The sequence below is a fragment of the Pan troglodytes genome, chromosome 21 (assembly GCF_028858775.2).
Source record: "Pan troglodytes isolate AG18354 chromosome 21, NHGRI_mPanTro3-v2.0_pri, whole genome shotgun sequence".
Lineage (NCBI taxonomy): Eukaryota > Metazoa > Chordata > Mammalia > Primates > Hominidae > Pan > Pan troglodytes.
The window spans coordinates 47,854,130-47,881,514 of record NC_072419.2 but is presented as its reverse complement, the minus strand read 5'-3'; the positions used below and the strand labels follow the sequence as shown (position 1 = coordinate 47,881,514).

Sequence of the window (27,385 nt, the reverse complement as noted above, 5' to 3'; positions counted from 1 at the left end):
TGCCTGCGATCTGCAGCGTGCAGGACCCCGCCCCGCCCCCTCGGCCCGCGGGACCCCGGCCCCGCCCCGCCCCCGTGGCCCCGCCGCTAGTCCCGGGGGGGCGGGGCCGCGCGCAGCGGCGTCTCCAAGGCGGGGGGCACGAGGCAGGGGGCGGGGCGGTCTCAGCGCCGGCCAATCAAGGCCGCGATCACATCCATGCAAATACGAGCACAATGGAGCGAGCCCATCACTCGCCCCTGCAAGCAAGCTTGAAATGGGCTTCTGTCTGAGCGGCAGCCGGGATGACCAATGGGTCTGTGTTTTGGACCGGCGAAGCCCAATGGCGCGACAGGGAAGGCGGGCCCGAGATGGGTTAGGGTGTCCTTGCAGGGTGTCTGAGCTAAACTTCACCAAATAATAGCTGTTTGTATTTTGGCTGCTGCAGGAGCCATTTTAGGTAAGTTCTTCTCTTAACTTTTTATTTTCCTCCCTGGCCTCGGCGGACCGGCCTTGTCCGCGGGTCCCCGGCCCCGCCCCGCCGGCCGGGTTAGGGTGCCCCTATGAATGGAGCCGGGATGAGGGGCTGCGGCGGCGTCCAGGCCCGGCCGGGCTGGGGTCCGAGCGGGGCCGGCGGGCGGGCGGCCTGGCGGAGGGCAGGCGGCGGCCTGCGGCCTGGGGAGAGGGGCGGCCTCTGCCACGCCAGGCTCCTGCTCCGCCAGGCTCCTGCTCCCGCTCCCGCTTTCGCTCGGGCCGGGCGGCCGTCCTTGGGAGTGCGCCGCTGCGGGCCGCGCGCAGAGGCGGGGGTCCGGGCAGACCCCGGCCGCGGGCCTGGCGGGCGGGGGCGGGGCGTGCCGAGGCCCCCCCCCGGGGCGGGCGCGGTGGGACCCCCGGGCCCAGCCGCGCTGGGGCGGGGCGGGGGTGACCGCTATTCCCGCCGCCGCCCCCGCGGAGAAGTTGCTCTATTCGCGTCCTGCGTCTGTTTGCAGGGGTGGAGGAGGGTGGGCTGGTGCCAGGCTGCTGTTCCGGGAGGGGGCGGGGGCCCCTGCGCGGCCTCGGATCGCGCACCCCCTCCGCCCCCTTCTTACGCACTAGCGCGCACTCGCCCCGAAAATTGGAGCCCTGGAGGGGTCCTGCAACCCCGCTGCCAAGTTTTGTGCATTATTACATCGCATGTTGGAGCTTTAAAAAAAGATCTATCTGTCCTCTTCAAGGTATTTATTTTCTTCGCTGTTGAGAAGTAACGGAGTCCGTTGCGCCCAGATTTCCAGGGACATGCCTATCGGATGTGCAGAGGGTTGGCAGCTACTTGGTTTTTTTTAAAGGCGTTATTAGGAAATCCCCTCACTAGTGAGATAATTGAAATTTGAGTTTGTTTGCAGCGTCAGTTTTATTTGATACAATTAAAAATGCATAAGCAGGCACTTTATATTTGTGTACATAAAGTATTCCTAGTTCCAGTTATGACTAATGTGACTGTGGTTTCAGTCGTGTGGGATCTAATAAGGCAGTATAATTCAATTTTGAGCTCGTAGGCCCCTGTTCTCCAAATTAGGGTTTATGGACCATTAGTGATCTGGCCAAGGTTTCTGGTGAATCCTTGGCATCTCTGAGCATCTCTCTGGGGCTGTGTGTGTGCCTTATTTCCCACCCCCTGAAAACTCCTCGTTTCTGGTGGCAGATCCACGAACACAGAAAATACACATTTTAAATATTTACAGTTTTCAGGATGTCTGAAATATTGCCTGAAATTTGATTATTGTTTCCCAGATGGTATGTAAGAGTACCATCCCAATGGGCCCCCAATTTCGATGTACTTTGTGGAAATATGTTTGTGGCGTTTGGGGAAAAAAAACCGGGGCAGACCACTCGGTTTTGCTCCCTAGACTGATGTGAGCTGTGTAACTTATTGGGGGTCTGTCCCATTGATTTCATGGCACAGTCGAGTTTGACTGTAAGCCAAATTGGAAAATCAGGTTGGCAACCTCAGAGAGAGAGTTTTTGTGAACTTTATGGCTCTCTGGCAACAGAAAGAAGATTTGAGATCTGTGTATGATAAAATGATTAGGCATGAATCCTCAAGTAACATGATTTATGCCAAGCAGAGCAGGTGGTTTCATATAAGCAATGCATCTTTATAACCAAAGGCCTTGGGAAAATGCGGAGTGGTAAGATTATTAATTTTGGAGTTCTTTTTGTTCCAGGGCAGATTTCATAGATGAATTATAAGTTCTTTTGAATTTAAACATTTTTCTTGATTAGTGGGTGACTAAAAGCTATCCTGCACACATCTTTCCCCACCGTTTTGTTTGCTTTGGAGTCTCTCTAATAGTAACCAGACCATAGTACTGTTCTTGGTGTAGTCTGGCCATGGGCGAAGTAAATCTAGATCTGTTGCGAAATTGAGTTGTGCTTCAGTGTGGTATCACAGTCTTCCTGGAGTCACGTTTTTTATTCTGCAGCTATTTCTTTGCTTTTCACATTTAGCTCTTCTGTTACATTTAATAGCACTGCAAACTCTTTCAATATGATCATTTTTACAACTTTTAAATATTCTATATCTTTATAATTTTTATAATTTATTATTCATGTAGTTGGGGAAGTTCTCTGAACTCATCAGTGTATTAGTTAAGGCAAACCACACAAAAATTGAAAGACAAGTTAGAAGTGAAGTGGGAGAAATACGACTAACTGCTCCATTTCTGGAAGAACCTTTGGCAGTTATGTTTTTGTATTTATTGATTTACTTTTTGTATATTTCAAATACCAAAGAAAACCTGAAGCAGAATCATATCTCATTAGAAGCCACATCTTATTTGTGATTTTGCTGTGAAATTGCAGAAAACCTATCAGAAACAACAGGCGGCCCGTGGGCTACTATGTGTTGGAGAGCTCCTTGGTTTATAAAAGTTTCAAAGAAATGTTTTGGTTTTCTTGGAAGTATGGCTTTGCCCGAAGCAGAGTTTGTGGTTAGGTCTTCCTGTGTTATACTATGAGGTTCCACAACATCAGGCTTGATTCTCCCTGTAGGTGCCTATGTTTTTCATGGAAAGACTTTAATTGGTAATTACTAAATGAGATCACTCATGGACCACCCATGTTCTGAATCTCTTTGAACAAGTTTAAGGATTCAAAGATTCTACCTGCAGAAATATCTTTGGTATAGGACAATGACAGTATATCCATATCAACTGAGGAGGCTGTACTCTCCTTCCCTCCTTCCCCTTTCCCCGCTTGGTATAAGAAGGCTTGAAATAGTTTTGTTTTTAATACATATTTAATGATTCTCTTATACTTCATTGCTCATGCAGAGCTTTAGTTTAATTCAAATGAAAGGTGGAGTGAATTCCATAGGATTGCCTGCATTCTCCTGTACCAGGTTATTATATTGAAAACTCTTTGAAATACATAAAATGATAGCCAGAGCTGAGATACCTCTTCCCTAGAGAACTTTTTTTTTTTTTTTGCAATGGAATGTGACATGCTTGTGAGTGGAGCAAAAAGAACTAGCATTGATTGAATACCTGGTGTTTGTCCAGTACTCAGCCAGATACTGGGGCTACAGAGTTGGGAAAAATATCTTTGTTTTCATAGCCACTTCGTGAGACTGGGCTGCAGCTCAGAGAAATGAAGTAACTTATTAAAGGCCATAAAGCTAGTCAATGATAGAGCCAGAATTTGACCCTGATCATCTGTATCCAATACATGTCCTTTTCACCAATAGTTCTCTCTAAAGATTTTTTTTGAAAGCTCAAGCGTACTGTTGTAATTTAGTGGTATGGTGTTAGGTTAATTAGCTAACACACCTTCCCTAAGTTCTACACGTGCATCCATTTTTACTTTTCCGTTTCAGGAATTTGTCACTGAAGAGGAGTGTTGGAATACAGTGAGGACACCCTTTTCCCCCCTTTTGTCTCCATGGAGTAGGAGTGGTCTTCCTGGGGCACTTAGGAGTTCAGGTGTACCCTGGTACAGTAATAATCATGAAGTGCAGAGGGAGAACGCAGTCACTTTTTCCTTTGCCAAAATGTTCTTTTCTTTGGTTCATGTTGTGGAGGCGTTGATACCCTCATGAGAAATTCTGTTACTTCCATAAAAGTCCTGAAGGTAGTAAAATGGAGTTATTTTAAAATATCCATGCTTGTCCCTGTTTCTGAACTAAATCATCTGCATAAAATCCAAAGAAAAATGTTTATTTTTGCCTGTAGTACCTGTATTTGTTGGTTTTTATAGTCAGTAAATAGTGATTCTGTGCATCCTCTTACATTTATTCATTATGTTGTTTGCCATCACTGTTCTGTTTTGCAACCTTTAGAATTTGTAATGGGGTGTATATGATATAACTTAAATAGCTCCTATTTTGAAGAATCAGGATTTTTTTTTGGAATTGATGAACCTTTTTTCTTTATAGTCATAATGAAGGACTTAGAAATTTTAGCAAGGAACAAACCTAAGTTTTCAACGGACTCCCATGGTGCTTTTGTTATCTATTTCAAAAGAGTTTAATATACTAAGACAGTATTTGAAAATTTCAGGATGCTGGGAAGTAGAATTGTAAGATAACCAGGACAGGAATCCAAACATAAGTAGAAAGTGATGGATGCATATTTGAATTTTCTAAGTAAGTAAAGGGAGATTTCCATTTTTTTACCCCTTTATTGAGGATACTTATAAGGGATAGTCGCTGATCGCATTTTATGGATCAAATATGTTATTCTTTATCAAGTAGTTAAATTTTTAATATATTTTGGATTTTCTTATATACTATGTGACCAAGGTATTTTGCTTTTAGATTTTTTTTTTTTTAAACTCTAAGATTGTTTTTATGTAAAAGCCTGGCTTCAGGTTAAAAGTTCCAGCTACTGTAGTAACAGACATCTTTAGTTCCTACCTAAAGGTTTAAGCTTTTTATCCTGCAGTTCGTGGACCCCTAGGGAGTCTTTGGCTGGTCTGTGAACGCCCCAAAATAGTATGCAAATTTTTGTTTGCATCTGCGTATTTTATAGGCGGACAATCCATTGTTTTTTATGATTCTCAAACGGATCTGTGCCTCTCATACCCCTATCGCCATACCTTTCCACCAGCATACAAAAAATACTAAGGGTCATTAATTTAGGTCATTCTAGAACAACTGCTTTGCACGAACAAAATCTTCTGCCTGGATGCTGACTTCTTTGGACCTTTTTTGTCCTTTAGCAGTCTCAGCCTTGATCACTTGGCCTGGGCTTGGGGAAGAACTGCATCCCTCTGGCAGCATTCAGGCATTCCCTGGGGTTATCCCCCAAATTCTTCCCTCGCTGTGATCACATGATCACATGGAAGCCATTCGTTGCCCTTGCCCTTGCAGCCTGATAGAGTTAAAGGTTGGAGTGGGAGACATGGAGGCTCTTAGAGGGTCCTCAGCCTCTCTTTTTCACACATCTGCCTCTGCAGATGGGACTAGAGGGTAGGCCATGGCAAATGCGCCTGACATTTTCTTGCTTTGAATACTGCTTCTTACTAATTCTGTTATTGCTTCATTCAATATGTTAGGAGGAAAAGGGTTTTTTTCTTTCTTACATTGAAGAAGAATAATTAAAAGAAGCCCTCCATTTTTTATATTCCCCAGACTTTTATGAAATGCTTTGCAACTTCCATTAGTGCTAATTTTTAGTGGAGTTCTTCCTTAAAATAATGTGTAGTTGAACATAAAAGCTTATTTTTAGACTGCTAAAAATTTTACAGAGAACATACATATAAAACCAGGTGTTACTATATAAAAAGGATTTTATGTTAAAGTTCTCAGAGCCTTATTATTTACTTAATAAGTCAAGCAAATTGCCAAAACAATATTAGAGTAACGAAAAAATTCTGAGAGTAACTCTAGGAGGTGGTCAAACTTAAAGTTATTCTGGAGATTTTTTTTGTTGGGCCAGACCAGAAGTTGAATAGAAGAAAAATCAGTTTATTTTGTTTAATAATAGATAATAATAATTAGATTAGGGAAAATACCTAAGCTTTAGGCAGATTGCGAAGGGCATTGACTTGATTATTTGGTTTGTTCCTTCCTTAAGTGTATATGAGTAAAGAAATATATCTGGACTCTACTTTGGGTCCAAGAAAAACCATCAGTATTCTAAGAAATACTTTGAAGGATTATGTCTGGTAAGCTAAGTCTAGATCATAGATTTTATTTACGGAAAGAATTTTACATAATTTAACACAGAGACTTTATTATAGCTCGTTGTGTATTTTGGCTTAGAAATTCTTGCACTGCTGGCAGTCTAAATTCAACTATGGGCTTGCATGAAAAAGTTAAGCCATCATTATTGTTGATCCTGTGATAGAATCAGATCACGTTGTAAGTGATGACACCATTAGATTGCTTCTTTAAGCAAACCTGGTATAATATCACTTAAGGGATTTAGGGGTATTTTGCTTAATGGAATTAACAGTTTTGCCTTGAGTTGTACAAATGCATTGAGGAAATGATAGAGGATATGAAAGAGGTCATTAATGACCAGCTCCAGAAAGATAAGTGTAAAAATGTAAAAAAATAAGCTCTTGTGAATCAGGCTACTGAAAGTAGTCTACAGATTCCTGCAGATCTGTGGTCTGCTTACCTGTGTGACAAGGTGAGTACAGAACTTGAAAAGAAGCATGTAGATGCTTTTATAGCAGATGGTTAGAAAAATGGTTTGTTGAATCTAATTATAAAAACAGTTTATAATTGTAGTCCTTTTTTGTTTATTTTTTCCTGGAAATTCATTTTTCTGGTGTTTTATGAAAGTCTTGGCCATAGATTGGGAAAGAGCAAAACCAAAAACAACTACTTCACTAATCAAAGTGTTGGGAAACTTCAGCATTACTTTGGAGCATGTTAGAAATGCAAGTTTTGCCAGGTGCAGTGGCTCACACCTGTAATCCCAGCACTTTAGGAGGCCGAGGCAGGTCGATCATCTGAGGTCAGGAATTCAAGACCAGCCTGGCCAGCATTGTGAAACCCTGTCTCTACTAAAAATACAAAAATTAGCCAAGCATGGCGGCATGTACTTGTAATCCCAGGTACACCAGAGGCTGAGGCAGGAGAATCACTTGAACCAGGGAGACGGAGGTTGCAGTGAACTGAGATCCAGTGAACTGAGATCACGCCATCGCACTCCAGCCCGGGTGACAGAGTGAGACTCTGTCTTAAAAAAAAAAGAAATGCAAGTTTTTGGGCCCCATTCCAGACCTACTGAAATAGACCACCTAGGGTTCTCAGGAGTCTGTGTTTTAACAAGCTATGCTGATGATTTTGTGCACATCAAAATTTGAGAAACATTGTTCTAGATCAGCACTGTTCAGTAGAACCTCCTGTTATGATGGAGGTGTCCAATATCTGCACGGGAACTACTAGCCACTGATGGTTTTCAAGCTCTTAAGATGTGGCTAGTATGACTGAGGATGAGAATTTTCAATTTTATTTAATATTAGCTTAAATTTAAATAGCCACACATGGCCAGTCGTACCAGTATTGGACAGCACAGCTCTAGACCCTTTAGCATTTGTACCCTTTTTGGAGCAAAGGTGGATTTTTTTCTGTGTCTGTGAAGGAAAATATAATAGGAAACAAGATTGTCCTTTAACCTAAAATGAGTCTAAGCAAGCCGTGTAATAAAAATTGATAGTTATTTATCTATTTATATTTGCCTCTTTATTTTTATCTGAAAGTTGATTTGAATGTTCAGAAAATAGTAAGATCAGAGAATAAATTTAGATGTGTCTTGTAAGGCTTTACAAAAAGCAAGGCAGCTGTTCCAGCAGGGACTTATGACCCTTCCTGTCTATTACTAACATGCATGATGTCTTTCAACATGACTTTTGAAGCTTTTTTCTTTCATACTAAGATTGAAGATAGGCAGCTTTTAAGTATAACACTGTAGTTCTCCTGTTCTCAATACAAACTACTGACTATAGGGGTTCCCATTACTTTAGACCAGTAATGGATATTTTTACCATACAAAGTATTTCAGGCTTATCTATCAATTAACTTTATTTATTTTTTTTTTTTTTGAGACGGAGTCTCGCTCTGTCACCCAGGCTGGAGTGCAGTGGCGCGATCTCAGCTCACTGCAAGCTCCGCCTCCCGGGTTCAGGCCATTCTCCTGCCTCAGCCTCCGGAGTAGCTGGGACTACAGGTGCCTGCAACCACACCCGGCTAATTTTTTGTATTTTTAGTAGAGACGGGGTTTCACCGTGTTAGCCAGGATGGTCTCGATCTCCTGACCTTGTATTCCGCCCGCCTCGGCCTCCCAAAGTGCTGGGATTATGGGCGTGAGCTACCGCACCCGGCCTATCAATTAACTTTATAAAGGGAATCTTGTTTTTTTAAAATAACATTTACCAAGCCTCCCTTGAAAGACTGAGTCTTATCCTCTCCTCCCTTTCCAATATATTTAAAAATTGATTTGTTAATAGAAGCAATTTCTTTGGTTCATTCGGGGTTGCATATTCTTCTCCGTCTCCTCTCCCCATCTACTTGTAAATGGGGAATACAAATTTTAAACTCCTAAAAATCAATGATAAGATTGATTGTAGTATATTCATCAAAATCTATTGCAAAATTGAAAATTATGTTGTGATTGACAAGAAGAAGGAAATTACCGTAGAAATAAACATAGGCCGGGCACCAATGGCTTATGCCTGTAATCCCAACACTTTGGGAGGTGAGGTGGGCAGATCACTTGATGTCAGGAGTTCGAGACCAGCCTGGCCAACATGGTGAAATCCTGACTCTACTAAAAATACAAAAATTAGCCAAGCATGGTGGCAGATGCCTGTAATCCCAGCTACTTGGGAGGCTGAGGCAGGAGAATCGCTTAAACCCGGGAGGCAGAGGTTGCAGCGAGCCAAGGTCGTGCCACTGCCCTCCAGCCTTGGTGGCAGAGTGAGACTCCATCTCAAAAAAAAAGAAAAAAGAAAAAAGAAAAAAAAAGTAAACACAGATCCACATGTAGAGTTGTAGCTTTAAAAATGCTGTCCAGTCATAACAAAGTGAGTCTAATCATACAGCAGTTTTATTAGATATATTTACTAGGTTTTAGATTTTCAAGCAGGAAATTGTTAGTCATTTAGGCAGTGACTCTTGAAGCATGAGAGACAGTAACGGGTGTCCTATGTGGTTTATAGACTCACAGAACATTAGAAGTGGAAGGTTCCTTAAAAATCACGGATAGGGCTGCCAGTGTAGCAAAATTTATAATGCAGCAGTGTCTGTTTTGTTTATGGCATGAGTTAATGCTATATAGTCTCTCCTTGGTGTTCATTACAGATCAGCACTGTTTTCTCATTAATTCTGTTGTAAGGGTGGTTGTATACTCACAAAGCAGTGACTGGTGGTAGGTTGTCTGGGCAGGTGCTTCTGTTTGACACAAGTGTCACTGATTATGGGGCACAACATTTTGTAACTTGCTGCTTTGGCTTTTTTGTCTGACTTTCTTCTAAGGATGTCAAGTTCTAGCTCTCTGGGCATGTATTTTGTTTTTGTTTTTGTTTTATAGAAACTGGGTCTCTTACGTTGCCCAGGCTAGACTCATGGGCTCAAATGATCCTCCTGCCTCAGCCTCCTGAGTAGCTGGGACTACAGACATGCCACTGCACCCAGCTCTCTGGGCATGTATTTGAATTCTTGCTGTAGGGTTTTAAAGAAGTGGAAAGCCCAGTGTGCTGAAATTTAGATCTGATAGTTGGACAGATCCTAAGTTTAAAAGGTTTGGAGGTTCCTTACTTCAGGTTTGTTCTCATCACTGCCACTTGTCCTTGGAATGCTGTATGAGATGTTACTAAAATATTGTGATTTCATAAGCTACACACAAAATAACCACACTCTGTCCATTTTTATCTGCACTTTGTGTCTGCAGCATTTCATGTAGCAGAGCTCTCCCTGTGTGTTCTTGACTGTGTTGCATATTTACTCTTGAACTAAGTTTTATTGTTGCCCTTATGAGTGTGGTTGTGGCAAATTTAAGTGTTATCAGGTCTTACACAGGTCACCATCATTACTAGATTCTCTGAAAGCAAAGCTACTTTCTATCTTGTCGGGATTGCAGAAGAGTAGAGTTAGAAGGTACTTCTGAAGACATCTATCCATTTTCATTATTCATAATGGGATGTGGTCCTAGTCATGTAAATATTTGTGAGGTCACAGAGCTGATCTGCGGTCAAGCCTTGATTAGAATTCAATTTTCATTTTGCTGTATAGGACTTTTCCCTTAACCTCCAAGGATTAGGGTCCTGAAAACCCACGTAGGAGAATTTCCCTTAAAAATTCATGGGGCAAATATGGGATAGGTGTGCTCTGAGATTAGGAGTGAACATGTGAAAGGCTCCATAATTTTCTTAATGTTCTCTAAAATAATAAAGATACTATCAGTGAAATATTACATGTCTTAAATTAGTAAGAATGGGTATTTTAATAGCTCTTCTTTACTAGAAACGTTTTGGCACATCCCTCTCTCATATCGCGGTAAAATGCTTGTTGTACTATTTTGGTAAATCTTGTTTACTATTTTTTTGCTTAATGGAAACTTTTTGGCATATCCCTCCCTTTTATCACGGTAAAATGCTTGTAAATTAACCTTTGCTTTATTTTAAATAATGTGCATAAGATGTTTTTCACATGTGCTTATATGACTTAGGGTTATTAGGATAGATTTTTTTCCCCAGATCCCTCAGTAATCATGATAATAATAGCTGTCAATCACTGAGTGCTTACTATGTGCCAGGTATGGTGCTAGACTCTTTCATCGTGTGGTCATTAGGACTCCAGTGTTCTGGTTCTCTTCCTTAAGGACACATGGTAGGGTTACATTCTCTCTCACACCTTGAAATTGGGCATGGCTGTGTAACTTGCTTTGGATATTGACATTTCAGTGGAAGTGATGTGTGTCCCTTCTAGGCAGATACCTTTTCTTTTTAAAGAAATATGTAATGATTACATAGTGTAAGCAAGCAAACCTTTGCTTTAAAGCACTGAGCTTTTTTAATGAGGTGTTTTTTTTTTTCCTGTGGAATGGTCTACTTTTGTACTGTTTCCCATGCTTATTGTTTTCTGCCCCTCCTTCTTGGCCCATCCAGATATTTTCCTTCCATGAGACTTGAGAGCAAGACCCGTGTCTTCATGGAGCCTTCTCTTTCCATATCAGCTTGAAGCAATCTCTCTCCCCACAGCACTGCTTGGGTTAGATTTTCCCGCTGTAACTAATTGGGCATTTCATATTGAATTGCCTTTGTCTTTTCTTATATTATTCATTTATTCCACAAGTGTGTGATGCCCATTTATTTAGCAAACAGTTATTGAAAATTCATTGTGTTTCAGTCATTCACATGCCCTGGGAATGCACATGATCTCTCCCTTTGTGGAATGCACTTTGTGTTAGAAGAGACAGAAAGGTAAACTGCCACTACAAGCATCATGATCAATGTCAGATTAGAGCTATGTCCAAATTTTGTTAAGACTCAAGAAGAAGGATCAACCGTTAAGCCAGGGGAGTAGGTTAAGGCTTTTGAAAGGAAGACCTTTTAAATGGGTACTTGAAAATTGATTTGGAGTTTGATAATCAGAGACTGAGATTAGTGTTCGTGAGTTTGGAGAGCCTTTTATGCATAAGAAATGTGTTGCTGGGGGCTCAGAGGCAAATGATAAGTTCATTCTGGCTGGAGTATGGTGGAGAGCCATGGAGTACTGGTAGGTGAGGGGCTGGAGGAGGGATAGGTTCGAGATGTTGAGAAAGGCCTTAAAGATCATGGTGAGTTGTTTGGGTTTGTGTTGGCAGTGAGGAGTCATCAGAGGTTTTAATGCGGGAAAGTGGTTTGTACTCTATACTCCGGCAGCAGAGGTTGGTTGAGTGGTGCTCAAACTTTGTTGTGTATTCGAATCACCTGAAGAGCTTATAAAAATACCAGTACCCAGGCTACAAACAGTAAAATCAGATTTTCTGAAGGAGAGGCCCAGATATTGGATTTTTGATAATTTCCCAGGTGATTCCAGTGCGTATCTGAGTTTGAGAACTGCTCTTTTAGAGGGGTCTGATGGAGTAAGGAATTCAGAGGCTATTGCAGTGGACTGACTAGGAGATAAGTCTTTTTTTTTTTTTTTTGAGATGGAGTCTCGCTCTGTTGCCCAGGCTGAAGTGCAGTGGTGCGATCTCTGCTCACTGCGACCTCCACCTCCTGGATTCAAGTGATTTTCCTGCCTCAGCCTCCTGAGTAGCTGAGATTACAGGCGCCTGCCACCACACCCAGCTAATTTTGTTTTTTTGAGACAGCGTGTCGCTCCGTCGCCCAGGCTGGAGTGCAGTGGCACGATCTCGGCTCACTGCAAACTCCACCTCCCGGGTTCACGCCATTCTCCCGCCTCAGTCTCCTGAGTAGCTGGAACTACAGGCACCCGCCACCACGCCTGGCTAATTTTGTTTTTGTTTTTTAGTAGAGACAGGGTTTCACCGTGTTAGCCAGGGTGGTCTCGATCTCCTGACCTCGTGATCTGCCCGCCTCGGCCTCCCAAAGTGCTGGGATTTTACAGACGTGAGCTACTGCACCTGGCCAGTTTTTTGTTTTTTAGTAGAGACGGGGTTTCACCATATTGGCCAGGCTGGTCTCAAACTCCTGACCTCGTGATTCGCCTGCCTCACCCTCCCGAAGTGCTGGGATTACAGGCATAAGCCACTACGCCTGGCCGAGATAAGTCTTTGAATTGAGGCATTAGCAGCTGGGACAAGGTGAGACAGAGTCAACCATTATTCTTTTCCTTCAGTGTTCTAAATGTTTGTCTTTTCCTACAAAATTGTGGTCCTCATGGGTGCATGGCCCATTCTTTGTACCTTGAATTCCTCATAGAGGTTTGTACATAGTAGGTTCTCAAAAACTATTTGCCTGCATTAAAGTCAGTTTTCCTTTGGTCAAGTATTCATACTTGAGTACTTTGGATATTTTCATTTCACTTCTTTCCTTTTTGTTATTAAATAGAATCTTCTTTAGGAATGAGAGTAGACAGAGATGAATTTTTTTTTGTCAATTTTACTAATAGTTCTGATTAAAATTAAAATTTACTAGTTAAAACAATAAGTCTTACACAATAAGTCTTACATGTGGTTTATCCATGCTGTCTCTCTATATTAGCATAAATAATTAAATTTGCCATTAACCCTTGGCATTTGTGTAAAACTCCTTAGTACTAATACACCCTTTAAAATAAGGAATTCAGGTAAAGTATCCAACAACATATGGAAGGTTTATGTTAAAAATAACATCTAACTTGTGTAAATTTATATAATAACTCAGGAACTCAGTGTGGTATAGAGGCTGACTTGGTTTGTGCACTTGAAATTCAGTTTCTCTTTGGCAAATAAATTCCTTTATTTGTGAATGGGAATAGTATTAAAGAATGTTTTGAGGCATTTTTGAGTCAACTCTGTTCTCCATTCTAATGGAAGGGAGTTGGAACCTGTAGAAATTAAAAACATTTTTTATACTTAAAGGATTTATAGTCCTTTCTATCTTGAAAAGTATCAAACCTACAGACAGGTATGAGAACAATACCATGAACACCCATCTCCCCTTCACCTAGAACCACCTGTTATTAACATTTTGACAAATTTGCTTTATAACTTTCTGTCTCTCTATATATGACTTTTTTTGTGACAATACCATTTGAGAGTTACTTGCAGACACTGTAATGCTTCACCCATAAATACTTTACATATTTATCCTAAGGAGAAAGGCATTCTCCTACATAGAATAATCACAGTGTAATTATATCACTCAGGAAACTTGATGTAAAACCCAATATGCAGTCCTTTTTAAAATTTTCCCATGAAAATGTTACTTGTAGCCTCCCCACCCCCAACTCCCTGTCCCCCATTAGGATCCAGTCAAGGATCCTGCATTGTATTACGTTGTCATGTGCCCATGCCTTTCAGTATCAATTAGTTTGACCTGGTAGTCCGAGGATTCCAGAAATGGAAATGAAAACCCTTGGAAAATGGTGTGGCCCGGCTTCCTGAGCCTTCTTCCCTGCCTACCTCTTTCTGTGCTCCCCACCACAGGTGGGGAATTGGTCTTAGAGAAGATGGGTGGCAGAGTTCTAAAGTGGAACCTCACATCCAGTGCAGACGTGTTTGTTCAAATCTTCCTGAGACTCGGAGAGGCTTTATCTGGACAGTTATTTTCCGTTTTAGGATTATGGCCATTTGAGTCACCCACATGCTTAGTTAAGAAATTGTGATAGTATTAATGAGACTAGGAAATGATTTTCATAGCCAACTCTAAGACATCTGCAACCTGAAGAGTTAGGAATCTTCTGCTATTCCTTGAGGACCACTGATTTTCATGACCAGTCATTATGTAGTTCCTGGGGTTTTAATTTTTAAAAAACTATTAAGGACTCCTCTAATCTTTAACTATTCCTCAGTCATATCTTATTGGTCTTATGTCCTTCTAGTTTTATACTCCTTCCTGGGCAGGCTATTCTTTCTTGTTGTTTCAACTTTTGATGACTCTAGAATCTATTTTTCCATCCCAACCCTCTCCTGTGATCCAAACCTTTATTTCCAGCCACACACTCAGCAGCTCCACCTGCCTGTCCAAGTGCAAAACTGAACTCAGCATCTTTTTGGGTAAACCTGGGCACTCGTTGGATTGTTAAGCATGGAATGGAGAATGAGATGATATTCAACCAGGGGCCTAGGAACATGAAGATCACATTCTTTAGCAGCCTCTGTTCTCCCTGACACCCCCTACCTACCCACCCCCACCCTTCCTATACAAACACGCATGCGCACACATGCACACAGGAATAGGTGAACCCAGGGTAAGGCCTTGCTAACCCTGTCATTTCCAGCTGGATGTAGAATCTTGGGAGTCAGGCTTCATGAATGAATTCTTTTTTGTTTTGTTTTGTTTTGGGACTGAGTCTTGCTCTTTTGCCCAGGCTGGAGTGCAGTGGCACGATTTCGGCTCACTGCAGCCTCTGCTTCCCCTGGGTTCAAGTGATTCTCCTGCCTCAGCCTCTCAAGTAGCTGGGATTACAGGTGCACACCGCCAAGCCTAGCTAATTTTTTTGTATTTTAGTAGAGACAGGGTTTCACCATGTTGCCCAAGCTGGTCTCCAACTCCTGAGCTCAGGCAATCCACCTGCCTTGGCCTCCCAAAGTGCTGGGATTACAGGCGTGAGCCACCGCGCCCAGCCCAAAATGAATTTTTTAAATTCAATGTTTCTCAACCTTAATGCCTTGAAATGAAGCATTCCAAAGGGTTTGCTAGCTCTCCTTACACAAGGAATTTACCTTAGGCCAGCTCCTGACTGCTGAAACTAGAGTTTTGTAATCTTGCGACCATAACTCATAGTGATAAAAACACTATATTGTGCCTAGTACACACACGTGTATATGTTTGCATTGTTAATTCAAAGGTTTTTTTTTTTTTTCTTTTCTGAGATGGAGTCTCACTCTGTTGCCCAGGCTGGAGTACAGTGGCGTGATCTTGGCTCACTGCAACCTCCGCCTCCCAGGTTCAAAGCCTCAGCCTCCCACGGAGCTGGGACTGCTGGCACCTGCCACTCACCCAGCTAATTTTTGTATTTTTAGTAGAGACAGGGTTTCACCATGTTGGCCAGGCTGGTCTCAAACTCCTGACCTCAAGTGATCCACCCACCTTGGCCTCTCAAAGTGCTGGGATTACAGGCATGAGCCACCATACCCAGCATAATTCAAATATTTTAATATTCAGTATTTACTCTCACCACTTGTGATGCACTCGATTTTCTATTCTCTAATCTTTTAAAAATAGTTTTGGCCAGGCACAGTGGCTCATGCCTGTAATCCTAGCACTTTGAGGGGATGAGGCAGGCAGATCACTTGAGCCCAGGAGTTCGAGACCAGCCTGGTCAGCATATTGAGACCCTATCTCTACAAAATATTTTAAAAATTAGCCCGATGTGGTGGTGTGCACCTGTAGATCCTGCTACTCAGGAGGCAAAGGTAGGAGGATTGCCCATGATCATGCCACTGCAATTCAGCTTGAGCAACAGAATGAGACCCTGTCTCCAAAAAATGTTTTACTGAAATATAATTTACATGCTATAAAATTGTCCTTTTAAAATTGTTTTTTTTTTAATGTAAAAAGAAATGCTGGTGATGACCCCACTGACTTGTAAAAGCATGACAGTGCGAGGAGCAGTGCAGAGGCACAGTTGGTTTAGAGACTGTCCACCAGGGAGGCAAGAAAGGCAGGCCAGTACCCGGCCTTGAACCACTGTGCTCACTGCAGTCACTGGACTGTGTTTCGTTAAACACCCTTAAAGTTGAGCAAACTGGCAGTTTTACTCCTTGGTGTGAGATGAAGGCTGGGGTAAGCCCACAGGTAAAACTGCTCTGGTGGTCAACCAAGGGGCTTGCCTCATAGGAAGGTGAAATGGGCACCTTCTTTTTGTGGTTTGTGGTGCCAGCATCCCCTCTTCTCTTTGCCAGGAAGAAAGAGAGAGGGAGAGGAGGGGGTAGCGGAAAGGAAGCTTTGTCTCATTAGACAGTAGAGCCTGAAATTCTTGTAATTCATGTTACTCTATTTAACTGAGTTTATTCATGAGAATCTTTGAGAAAGTGACTGTAGGGACATGAGTATTTGATCAGTTTGCTCTCATTAATCTGCTAACCAAAAGGAGATAGAGCACCAAGGAAATGAAATAGGAAACAACTAAGTTTTCATTAGGAAAGTGGAAGAGGAGAGGGACTAAAGAATGCAGAGTAGCTTTGCTTTGTTGGGTTGTGTTCATGGCCAGAGGGAGGCCCTGTGTGGTGAGGGTAATCAGCTGTGCAAGCAAGGAAGCCAGGGTGGAGAGGCTCAGAGAAGAGATTTGGTGCCAGTGCCAGGTAGGGCAGGAATATGACAGGATCAAATAAAACTGAGGGATCCCTGTCCCGTCCCAGAGCAGTGAAATAATTGGAGCAAACATTTATTGAGTGCTCACGATATGCCAGGCACTGTATCATCTCATTTAATCCTTTAACACCACATGAAATTTTGGGTTCTGTTATTACCTCCATTTTACCAATGAGGAAACTGAGGCACAGGGAGGTAAAGTAACTTGTTTGGGGTTGCACAGTTACTTGTTCTGACATTTATATAAATGCAGGGCATTAAAGATCCTGCCTTGAAGTGAGTGAACCCACTGCTTCTGGGACCATATCTGCTATACCATAGCTTCAGGAGCATACCTTTCCTGGCAGATCCCATAATCTTTGAGTCATTTAGTCTCCAGGTTGCTACCTTGAAGTTCACTCTTAGAGGCTGGTGACCATAATACTAAAAATAACACTGTCCTAGAGAATATTTATAGTTTTTTCACTCCCTCTTCATAAGTACAGACTGTGCCTTATCTAGGAAATACCACTTATTTTGGGACTCTAGAGTTGGGCATATAAATTGTAAGGCATGTCCAGTAGTAGTTGTGTTTCAAGTCACTTCAACAGACATTTTCATGCTTCTAAAGAGCCCTGCCATGTACTTCGTGCTAGAATGGCAAATGTGATCTCAGGGGAAATAAACATGACCAATATTTAAATTGAAGTGAACCAAAGTAATAGAACAGTAAAAGGAACATAGAAGGCAGGTGAGGAGGTTAGGAAGAACTTTCCAGAAGAGTTAACATCTGAGTTGGGATTTGAAGGATGAATAGGAGTTTGTCAGGCAGGTAACAGTCACAGAAAGATTAAGTGAAAATTCCTGGAAAGGTGGGCAGAGGTTTTCTTCTGATTTTATTGCCAGTGTGTCTAGATTTTTGATGTGATAGAGCCTTCAGTTGTAAAATTCCACTTTTTTCCCCTAGTGACTTGAAATGCCATTGGGATCCTATGCCTCAACAGTGGGGCTGGGTAAGTAGGAATTATGTTTCCAGCCAGTCATAGGGAGGGGCAAATGCTACCCATGCAGCGCCTGTAGGCACACTGCAACTCTGGACAGAAGCAAGTTTCTTGTTTGTGTGAGGTGATGGTGGTGGTTAGCTTAGCTCCAGCCCAAAACTTTGACTGCAATTGCTTGACTAGATTTTTCTTCCCTTATATGAAAATAGTGTAGTTGATTGTTGTTATTTAGAAAGTATTTAGGCGTTCAGTCACAAATGTTTATTGAGCATTGATGTTTGGATGGGGGTTGAGGCAGATGAGGGCCATATATAGAACTTGGGTTTTTGACATACAAGATAAATTTCAGTAAATGGTACTAATCTCAAGTACACTGCTTGATTATTCTTTTAGATATGTATATACCTGTGTAACTGCCACCCTCAGATCAACATAAGAGACTGTTCCAACACTCCATAAGGTTCTCTTGTGACCCTTCCTGGATAAGACCCCCCCTCACTCTCCCCTACTCCACTTAGTTCTGGCTTCTGTCACAAAGATTAGTTTTGCCTGTTATTGAACTTCAAATGGAATAATACAAAATGTCCTGTTTCGTATCTGGCTTCTTTAGTGCAAAGTATATCTGTGAGATTCAAATTGTTGGGAGGCATTGATTATAACATATGATTTGTGCCATTGAGGGTTGGGTCTGGATTTGTTGGTGGCATTCATTTATTCAGTACACATTTACAGGCGCTCTACAGGGGTTTACAGATAAAAGATAAATACAGTTCCTGCCATCAAGGACTTTTCAGTATATTGAAGGAGACAGACACACAAACGTTACAGACAAGTGCTCGGTGCCACAAAGAAAAACTAGCACTTAGAAAATTTCTCAGCAAGGCACATTTACTTCTGCAGAATGGTGCTGCCTGCACCTGTCTGATCACAAGAGCACACTGAGCAGGGTAGAGCAGGGTTTTAAATCCCTATATAGTTCCTGTTTCTGTGTCCTTTCCCCATTGGCTGGAGTTGGACCACACAGTCTAAGCTGACCCAATTGGCTAGTGTTTAAAATTGAATAAGGCCAATTAGGCGGGAAGGGAGAGGCTGTCCATTACCAACTAGTTGGGAGGGGTTGTTTACAGAGTCAGAGATTTGCTAGTTATAGATTAAGCAGAGAAACAAGTGTTCATTACAGATTAAGCAGGAAGGGCTGTGTACAGAGCTCCTCTTGGTTGTCTGGGAGTAGGAACTTATCTGAGTAGGGTAGGGGAGAATCAAGAGGGGTTTTGGTGGGGGCTGTTTTTATAAGCCTTTGCCCTGATCCACAAATACAAGGTATGATGCAGCAACCTACAAGAATGAGTACACCTATAGCAATTGCAAGGGGGGTAAAGATTGAGGTTATGAGTCCCTTCCATTTTCTAAACCATTTTTCCATGAGACCAGAGAAGGGGTAATCTATTCCAGAATTTTCGGCTAATTCATTTGCTAGGGTGGTAAGGCCCAGGCTTTTGTAATTGTTCCATTGGGGGCTGTGTTGTTAGGGATAAAAGTACAGCATTGGACCCCAATCATGACACAGACTCCCACCTTTCTTGGCTAATATCATGTCCAGGGCTATCCTGTTTTCCCAAGCCATTTGGCTGGTAGGACCTAATTGTTCAGCTATTCCTTTAATGGCATCCCTAGTATAATTGACAAACTGCTGTTGATTATAGTAAATGTAATTTATCCAGTCTACACTTTTGTTTACAGTTTCCCATGAGAACAATATAGATTGAAATCCTGTAGCTATTTGATTTTGGGCTTTAAATTCATTTAACACTCCTCGTGGAACTCCGATGGCATCTATGTAAATGTAAGGGTCAGAGGACCCGTGGGGAGTACTCCTTTTTTTGTGATTGTCCTTTTTGCTTAGTCGACGAAATGCCAGGGTGGGATGGCCAATTGAATTAGGGCACAAGTGTCGCCCCACTTATTTGGCAGAGTACCCAATAGTGGTCCACCACAATACCACCATACATCTGCTTGGGGATGAACAAGGGCAGACTGATTGGTTAGCTCCTAGAAAGGCTTAGGCTTACTGCATCTTGCTAGATTTCCAAGGAATGCCAAGTTTTCCCCTTGCTGTGAGAGACACGAGGTGAAATTGACATTGGTACCTGGAGGACAGATGGCCCTTGGGGGCCGACCTGCAGGGCTTTTAACTTCCCGGGAATAACAGCGAGAGAGTTTGGCATGCCTTATTGCCCCAGGCTGTGGGGTTTTGGAAGAGAGATACCATACAGCTCATACCCTGTTGGTCGGAGGACCATCCAAGTAGAAAGGGGATGATTTGGGTTTCTGGCCTGCCCGTTGCACAAGCGTTAACAATCGCTTTTGTTTAGTTTGCGGACGGAATATTTAATCCGTGCTAGCCAGGCATTTGCATCTTGGTACCCTGTTTCAGTAGCTAGGGTGGGTTTTAAATCTTTAACTTCTACAGTGGCTACTTTGGGAGCCATTGCGTTGTAGGGAGAGACTAGTAGTTTGATTAGAAGGTTTGAAGGAGAGGGAGGAGGGGATGACGAGGCGACGAAACTAATTTTGAAAAATCCTATAGAGTCTGCCCCTGCGACCTCTGCTCCCATACCCTAGAAACGACTTAATGAAGGGAGGAATTTTGGGAAATTGAGATAGTAATGGAAATTTGTACTGGATTACATTAATTTTGCTGGCAATTGGTGAGGGGGCTTCCTTTAGTGAAACAATTGTATAGTTTTAGGGATGCACAGAGACGTGTTGGGGAGGTCCAACCCTGATTTTTCGTAGTCCATAGAACATTGGACCAGCTACAGCAGAGACGCTCTGTTTGCAGAGGACAGGATTCCCAGTTAACAGAATTTTAAAAATAATATCCCAAGTCTAAGGGAACTGCCCAGTTAATAGAATCTGCCCAGTCTGAGAATTTCCAAGAAGGGCAAAGTAGAGAGCTGCCTTTGACTTCGCAAGTCTCCACAAGGTATAACAAGACAAGCATCAAAAGTAATGATTTGCGGTGACTCTGATGCGATTATATTAATAATGAGATGTGGGGTAGCTAAGGGAAAGAGAAGAGGAAAAAAAAAAGGATAGACATATTAGGCTTTTTTCTTTAACGTTACTCTGATGGGGGTTGGTCCTGGGATGATGGTCCTTGACTTTGGAGAGGGCAATGCCTTTTTGACCTGGGTATGGTGGGTCAATCCCTTCTCAGCGGTTCAGACTGCTGTTTCAGTCGTTAGGAGCACTAGATAAGGGGTCCTTCCCAGGTGGGTTCGCGCTTTCCCTCTTTCCAACTTCTGATAAGGACATGATCTCCAGGTTGGTGTTGGTGAACTGCGAATTCAAGGGGTGGAGTTTGCGCTAGGAGGCCTTGAGTCCTGAGAAAGGAAAGGGTAGAAGACAGACCAAATACATAGTTTTTAAGAAACTGATCCTTTGTCTCAAATGTCGGGAAGTCCGTAGTGGAATTTAAATAAGGCAACCCATAAAACATTTCATAAGGAGATAAGCTGATGTCTTTCCGGGGAGCAGTTCGGGTTTACGTCCCACCTCTAAATTCATCAGGGGCTCTTGGTGGGACTCGAGATAAAAGAAACAGAATCCCTGACCTCCCTATTCTTCCTCGAAGGCCGTAAGTGGGATGACTTCTTTTTCTTTTTCCCATTTGGGACATTCTCTTTTGAAGTGACCTATTCTTCCACATTTGAAACATTTGTTTTGCCCTCTTTCTCTCCCTGTTTTTAAGTTTCCTTGCTTTGCTTTTACATACCCTTTATATGGCCTAGTGAGTGGGGGCTTAAGTTCTTTACAGGTTTTGGACCCTTGGGTACTTTGTTGTAGAGCGGACAGCATGATTTTTTGCCTTTTGCTTTTGCTTTTCTTTATCCCTTCTTACATATACTTTTTGGGCCTCCCTCAAAGGTTCCTCTATAGGCCGATCTTTCCATTTCCAGTTCTCTATTTTTTGTAATTTCTTTGTGATATCTGGCCAACTATTAGTAACAAAATGGAGCTTTCACATCCCCTGCCCAAGGGGATCCTCTGTGTCTAAGCCTACATATTTTCTCATCTGTTCCTTGAGTCTGTTTAAAAACTCCATGGGCCCTTCATCTTTTCCCTGCTGTATATTAAATGCTCGGGAAATACTTTGGGTTCAAGGCACTGATTCCTGAATCCCTTTAACTATCATTTCCCTAAGGTCTTTCATGTTTTCTCGGTGGGCTGCATTGTTATTATCCCATTGCGGGTCTTGGGCCAGAAATTTTTGTTCTGCTGCAGGGATATTTTGACCGGGAGGATGTTTGTGCTCCCGGACTATCATAGCAGCCCTGCGGATCATGGTTCTTTCCTCCCTCAAAAAGAGAATACTGAAGATGGACATTAGCTCAGCCCAAGTGTATACTTGTGGTCCTAAAAATTGGTCAATTTGATCCGTGACCCCAAAAGGATCATCTAATAGTGGTTTAAGTTCCCTCTTCAGGTTTCTGACCTCTAAACTAGTTAAGGGGGCATTTACAAAGCCAATTCCCATTCCTCCACGTGGTACTTCTCTTAAGGGAAAAAGGGTTGGGGCAGACTCCTTTGAGGAGAGGAAAGGGAAGTTGTGAGTGTCCCTGTGGCATTGTTCTGGCATAGTTCTATTTCTCGTTGGAGCTTCTCTGAGGGAGGGGCATGTTTGGGCGACTGCTCCATAGGAATGTGGGGTGACGGGGCCCGCAGGGCAGGGTTATATGGTGGAGGGACTGAGTGTTCAGCTTGAGGCAGAGCGGTGGGTGGGGGAAGGTTGTCTAAAGGGTCCCATGTGGTGTTAGACTGCTTGGGGGTAGGGATTCTGTTTTCAGGGGAGGTAGCTTTTGGCTTATTTCCTGTAGCTTTTAGGGGGTAGAGGAGGACAGGCCCCTGCCACCAGCACAGGGCATAGTCTGTTTCCTCCTGGGAGACAGGACTTTTGTCATTGACATATTCTATTAGAAGTTGACAAATCCAATCCTCATTTGACCCAAACTGGCCAAAAAAAAAAAGCAAACTGAGGGTTCAAGGGTGGGTTCTTTGGTCCAAATAAAACAACAATATTTTATCATTTGTTGCTTTTTCTAATGTTTAGTCCTTTCATTACCCTTACAATATTTTAACATGAGACCTGGAGGGCTATTAGAGGGAATTTTATTGTCTGTCTAGTCCTTTATATTTCCTGTCCTGCTTGGGTTATTTCCCATCCTGGAAGTTTTAGGCGTTTCCCTGAGTTTCCTGCATGTGTGGGGCTAAACCTCTCTTACTAGAGATTTCTTGCACCCTTTCTCTGGAGGCTCAACCACCCCACTGGAGGTTTCTTGCACTCCTTTGCCTTCCCTTCATCCTTCTTTGGCCGCTTCCCTCATGGGAATTTAGGTCCCTCTTAGCATTGGTGGGTTGGTATAAACCCCCGACAGGAAAGGCGTGCCCCACCTTAAGCTGTATGAGGTGACCACAGAACTGCAAATCTGGACTCCACACTTGCTTCACACTTAATTCTGCATCTCATTCACACACTTTCAACTTCCAGGGTGTCCTGACTACCAAGGAAGTACTTCACTGCCCCGTGGATTTTCTTACATTGGTCTGTGCACAGTTACTGGGTCGCCACAGTATCAGTAGGCCCTTTCCTCCTGCGTTGCTGAGAGTCTGGGTTTATTCGTCACACCAGGTGGGTCTCGATCCCTCACCCCTGAGGCCACTGCAACAAGGCAGTGGGACACATCTCCTCACAAGAGATGATCAGAGACCCTTCCCCAGAGGAGAATGGGATCCTGGACGATCCCTCAAATTGTTAGAGACAAGTGCTCAGTGCCACAAAGAAAAACCAGCACTTAGAAAGTTTCTCAGCAAGACACATTTACTTCTGCAGAAGGGTGCTACCTGCACCTGTCCGATCACAAGAACACACTGAGCAGGGTAGGGCAGGGGTTTTTATCCCTAACACAGTTCCTGTGTCGTTTCCCCCATTGGGTGGAGTTGGACCACACAGTCTAAGCTGACCCGATTGGCTAGTGTTTGAAATTGAATAAGGTCAATTAGGCGAGAAGGGAGAGGCTGTCCATTACCAACTAGTTGGGAAGGGTTGTTTACAGAGTCGGAGATTTGCTAGTTATAGATTAAGCAGAGAAACAAGTGTTTATTACAGATTAAGCAGGAAGGGCTGTATACAGAGCAAGAAAGACCAAGCAAGCTTTGAAGAGGAACTTATTGTTTCTGGCACAAATAATCACAGTGGGTGGTAGGTCAACTTTTAGGTGGTGAAAATGGTTTTCAAAAGACTTTATAGAGGTGGTGAGTTTCTTCTGATTCTTAAAAGATTATTAGGAGTTTTCCAGATAGTCAAAGGGCACGATAGCTCGTGCACAGATGTGGAGGTGTGAAGTGGAGCACAATGTCTTCAGAGACCTGCAGTACCAGTACTTTGATTTTAGATTGGTGTAAGAATGCCAAAAACATCACTTTGGGAAGAAATTTTGAGGAAAACATTGTCATATAAGTTTGACTTCCATCTTAGGCTGGAGCCATGGGATGTGACCACTTTAGCATATGGTCCTGAAAATACCATAGTGGAGAAGGCAAAGAGTGGAAGTGAGCTGCAGCTAGGTAAAAAGGTTCCAACAGTGCTTTACTATTGATACTGTGGAACACCTTTATGAGGTTAGATAAAAACTATAGGGATGCTTATTATGAATGTGGTGTTTTTTTCAATAATTGAGATGAATTGAGGTGTTCCATTAAGCCATCAAAAATCCCATAAGGGTAGATTTAGAAGTAGCATCTCTTCTTGATCTTGGGATTTTTTTAAGCAAAATTTGTTCTCCATTGCATTAGTTCGTTAGGGCCATACCAAAATACTACGGACTGGATAGCTTAAAGAATAGAAATTACGTTCTCACAATTGTTGTGCCTGGAAGTCCAAGATCAAGATGTCAGCAGGTTCGGTTTCTTCTTTCTTCTCTTCGCTTGTAGATAGCTGCCTCTTGCCATATCCTCACATGGTCTTTTCTCTGTGCTTATCTATGTCCACATCTCATCTTTTTGTAAGGATACCAGTCATATTGGATTAGAAGTCACAGTAATGGCCTCCTTTTAACTTACCTCTTTAAAGACCCTATCTCCAAATACAGTCACATGCTGAGGAAATAGAGTTTAGGGCTTCAGCATATGAATTTGGGGGTCAGACACTGCAGCTTATAACACCCATGTTTCAAAACTTATTATATTAAGAGTTGGGTTTTTGGGGGGTTGTCACCAGAGAAAAACAGGCTAGAAGAGCTGCAATATCAGCAGGTAGCAGTGTTGTAGGCCGAAGTCATGTGGGACCCCTGTGGGTGCTGGGCTTGCTTTTAAAGTGCCATCTCTGAGTTCTTAGTGGCTTGGGTCTGTGCATACAGAAACCCTTTGGGTAGTACAGCTTAACTCCTTGTGTGTTCTCATAAATTAATGCTGAAAATAGAGACTAAGAAGTAAAGAAACCAAAGTGTAAAGGCCATGTGAGCATCACAAGGGAGATAATTTCATAACTTTTATAACTCTAAATTTATTCTAGTGATGAACAAACCATATCCCTCTTTTACTATTTAAACTCCCCCCCCTTTTTGATTGGGCTGAGTTAAACAGTGTTGGCATTCTCCTTATCAAAACATTTGGATACCAAAGAACTGTTTTAAAATGCCTGAATCTTCTCCTTGGAGGCAAGAAATTGTTTTCTGTAGAAGGATTGTATTTTGATTTTTCTGTTGTGATTGCCACAAAGAGGGTGGAGGGATAGGTTTTCTCTTGTTTAAGGAAGTCTTTTAAGGAAGTGCTTTTACATAGTCACTTCTTAAATTATTTCTTAAATTGAGTTTTGGAGGGCTGCGTTTTAGATACCTGAGAACTGGAAATCTTTGATTTCAGTGTAATAGTATTTATTATAATGGTATGTGTCACAGAGTTTGTACTAAGGTATGTTAGCTCACACCCACTGGTGTTAGACCCAGCCTAATGTAAAACAGGGAATCGTGGGAAGTCATGGCATCCCCGGGTGTTCTCATGTTGCATCCCTGCTAATGCCAGTGCTGTTCCATTGCCTTTTTGTTCCTTCCCTTAGTCATGGACTTCTTGACCACTAATTAGATTTTGCCAGGATAGTCTAGGTCAGAAGCAGGCATTTTTAACTCTTTGAACAGCAGCAAATGTAGTGTGCATTGTAGCTCCAGTTTCTATTTGTATGAATATGTGTACTCGTTGTCTTTGAATGAAGTACTACTATTGTGTCATTGTTAATACTTTTAAAAAGGAGTAAATTAATTGTTTGAAATGGATCATAGTTCAAAAGTATATCTAGATTTTACTTATTTTTGAGGAAAACTATCTTTCTCAAAAGACTCTCGTTTAAGACAGTAAACATTACCTATTACTCCAGCAAATTAAATGTGTTAACTTTCCAAGTTTTTCTATTTTGTTTTCTGCCATTTCATTCTACTCTACACTTAGATTTGACTTTACCCACTTTTCTCGTGTGTGTGGTTCATGTCCTTTTTTTAAAAAAAAGAAATTAGGTAGAGAATACCACTTAGAAAAGTTTTTTTTTTGTTTTTTTTTTTAAACCATGAAAATGCTGATAGTACTCAAAAGCTTTGGATATTGGGAACCTGTGACCGTTGGACTCACGGGAGTCTGATTTGAAATTCTTTTTTTTTTTTTTTTTAATACAGAGTCTCACTCTGTCGCCCAGGCTGGAGTGCAGTGGCACGATCTCGGCTCACTACAAGCTCTGCCTCCTGGGTTCACGCCATTCTCCTGCCTCTGCCTCCCAAGTAGCTGGGACTACAGGCACCCACTACCACGCCTGGCTAATTTTTTTTGTATTTTTAGTAGAGACGGGGTTTCACCGTGTTAGCCAGGATGGTCTCGATCTCCTGACCTCGTGATCCACCCGCCTCGGCCTCCCAAAGTGCTGGGATTACAGGCGTGAGCCACCGCGCCCGGCCCCTGGCTTTCTTAAGAGTCCCCCCAATCACCTTTTGATTCGAAATATTTCAACAAAATAATTTTAGACCATATCCTATAAGGGGAGAAAGGGGAGATCAGGGTCCTTAGATGACATTGCATTAGAGAGTGGGAGCTAGAGTAGCATGTCTTTGGTCCTAGAAAATTTTCTTGCTCTCTCTGTTTAGTTAGACTCTTTTAGTTTGCAGGGTACAAAGATTTAGGCCTAACTAGCTTAGAGAAGTGGTGTGGAGTAGTGTAGGAGACTGAATCATTGGTCTCAATTCTTCACTCTCCTGTAGTAGTTTTCTACGTCTTTACCCTGCCATAACCTCATGTGAGATGGGTTTTTGTACCTGCCTCTTCATTTTGGGCATGGGTATATGACTTATTTTGGCCCAGTGGGATGTTAGTGGACAAGACAAAAGCAGAGGTTAGTAGTATGCTTGGGCTGATGGGCTTATCCTCTAGTGCCTCTGTCATGACTATGAGAAGAAAAACCCTGAATCGCCACAGCCTCTTCAGCCTGTTTCTCA

At 42.4% G+C, this 27,385-nt stretch overlaps 1 protein-coding gene across 6 annotated transcripts in view; it reads left to right on the top strand.

Annotated features, from left to right (window-relative positions):
• Positions 1 to 205: 205 nt before the first annotated feature.
• CHD6 (chromodomain helicase DNA binding protein 6) overlaps positions 206 to 27,385 on the top strand; it is a 210,132-nt gene continuing 182,952 nt past the window's right edge. For 4 of the 6 annotated variants that reach the window (XM_054674526.2, XM_054674524.2, XM_016937925.4 and 1 more), the window contains exon 1: positions 206 to 436. The gene's annotated coding sequence lies outside the window, so the exon portion shown is untranslated. The remainder of the gene's footprint in view (positions 437 to 27,385) is intronic. The other 2 variants (XM_016937926.4, XM_016937931.4) reach the window with 2 other exon arrangements.